Source organism: Anolis carolinensis, chromosome 3 (assembly GCF_035594765.1).
Source record: "Anolis carolinensis isolate JA03-04 chromosome 3, rAnoCar3.1.pri, whole genome shotgun sequence".
In the NCBI taxonomy this organism is placed as follows: Eukaryota; Metazoa; Chordata; class Lepidosauria; order Squamata; family Dactyloidae; genus Anolis; species Anolis carolinensis.
In genome coordinates this window covers 258,501,477-258,503,767 of record NC_085843.1, presented here as the reverse complement: position 1 = coordinate 258,503,767, position 2,291 = coordinate 258,501,477, and the positions used below count along the sequence as shown (strand labels likewise).

The 2,291-nt window shown below is 35.0% G+C and overlaps 1 pseudogene; it reads left to right on the top strand.

Annotated features, from left to right (window-relative positions):
- The first annotated feature begins 1,439 nt into the window (after positions 1–1,439).
- LOC100560239 (thymosin beta-4-like) lies at positions 1,440–1,756 on the top strand (annotated as a pseudogene).
- The last annotated feature ends 535 nt before the right edge of the window (positions 1,757–2,291 follow it).

Here is a 2,291-nt window from a genome sequence, read left to right as displayed (position 1 = left end):
TATGAAAAAAGGTTGGAGGGAAATCAGGAAAATGCTATGTAGGGCTATAATTAAAAATAAATAAATTAGAATATCAACTTCACTAATGCCAAGTAATGCAGTACAGAAGCTATTCAACCCAATTTTGGTTGTTTCAAAATTAAATATGTATTTATTAAAGCAAGCAATTTAATATTGAATAAATGTATTTATTTAAATACAGTCACTGCTCTCCCCTTTGTAATGAAATCCAAATCTAAAAGGATTTTCTTACTGTTTGAATTGTGTCCTGTTCAACTTATTGGAATCCACATGGGTCCATAATATCTTACAATTTTTATTTGTTTAAACCAACATTGAAAAAGTATGTTTAGATCGGAAGCTGCCAGGTTGCTTCCTCAATTTCATTCAACTCACATTGTTTTTCTTCTCTTTTTTAAAACGACATTTGGCTTGATAGAGCAGAAAACTAAATTCAAGATTATATTTTTCCTCACTGAGATGGCAAGAGTGGCTCTCGTCTTGTGCTATTTAAATCTTGAATTCAGATTCATGGAAACATAAGGTAATGCCTTATACTAGACAGTAGACTACAGTCAGGATTTTTGTCCATCTAGTCTACTGTGATCCTTTGGACAATCATATATTTCCAAGCTCTTCAGACAAACTTTATAGCTAACTAATAGGATAATTATGTAGTATTCTGGGTCACTGGTATTTGGTAAGGTTTGGTTCCAGGGCCCCCCAGAAATACCAGAATCCATAGGTGCTCTATTTCCATAATATACAATGCCATAGTGAAATGGTGTCTCTTTGTAAAATTGCAAAATAAGAGTTTTGCTTTGGGTTTTTTTTCAGGGAATTTTTTCCCCTTTTTTACAGTAGTGAAAAAATAAGGATGTCACTGGGTTACAAGATGCAGTCCACTATAAATGGCAGAGTCAATGGAGATGAGAAGCTTATAGTTGGATATCTTTCTCCATAGTTCCCTACTGCCTTATAACTTTTCAAACCCTGTATGGCTTTGGGGATTTTTTAAAAAAATATTTTCAAACTGAGAATGCTTGAATCAATGTGAATACAAAAGGCCAACTGTTCTGCATACACTGGTTCTTTCCCAGCCCTTCCTAGGGATGCCAAAAATTGAAGCTAGGGGATACCCGTACTCTGAACCCCTTCCTCAAACTTCATTTTTTTTCCAGGTTTTAGAACATTTTATGCATATTTAAAAAATTGTGCATTCCAATAATTAAAATCATTTGAACAAAAAAATGGCACTCGATTAACTGCATTTTATACAGCTCACAGGACCTTGGGTACAGCTTTGTATATTATTCAGGTGTTACTAGATTACTGTAGTCCCTTTTCCCAGGATCTTCTTTCCAGAAACATACAAGCTCTTTTGTGCCACCAAGACCAAAGAGACAAGCAGATGGAAAAGACTACTGCCTGGAGCCATTACTGCGAGGATCGGAGTTGAGTTGCATCTGCTGCTTGGTGTCACTGATTAATCCGCAAATATGTCTGACAAACCCAATATGGCTGAAATTGAGAAATTCGACAAGTCTAAGTTGAAGAAGACAGAAACGCAAGAGAAAAACCCGCTGCCTTAAAAAGAAATGATTGAACAGGAGAAACAAGCGGGCGAATCGTAATGAAACCAGCCCTTCCAAATTATGCACTGTACATTCCACAAGCATTGCCTTCTTATTTTACTTCTTTTTGCTTTTTTAACTTTGTAAGATGCAAAGAGGTCAGATAAAGTTTAAATGACTGTACTTTCACATCCAAAAAAACCCCACCACCCCACAACCGACGATGATGACGATGACAAAAGAATAGAGAGAACTACTGAAACTTCATGATGAATGCTTAATGTTTCTACAACTTTACAAATGCAGAATTGACAAGTTGTTTTTCAATAAGATTTAATTCACTGCTTGATTAAAATCCATTATATAATATATAGTCAGACTTCACATTCTTAATTTGCTTAATATAAATCTTTTCAAAAATCATAGTCTGCAAGTGCCATCTTTTCCCTTCTGTATTACACAAATATATGTCTTCTGTCATATATGTCTTCTGCAATCTGGGATGAATAAGCACATTGGAAAAGCATTCTGAAATTGTTGGATGGACAGTAAATGCTAACACATTTTGCAGAGGAGAAAGAGGGGAAAAGACACCAAATCGTTGGGAGCACATTTGTTGTAGAAATATGCCAGTAGCAACAGAGCTGAGAGGAAACTTAAAGCGAAGATATAAACAAAACACAATTTTATTATATTTTGATTTTCTGTTAAAAGACC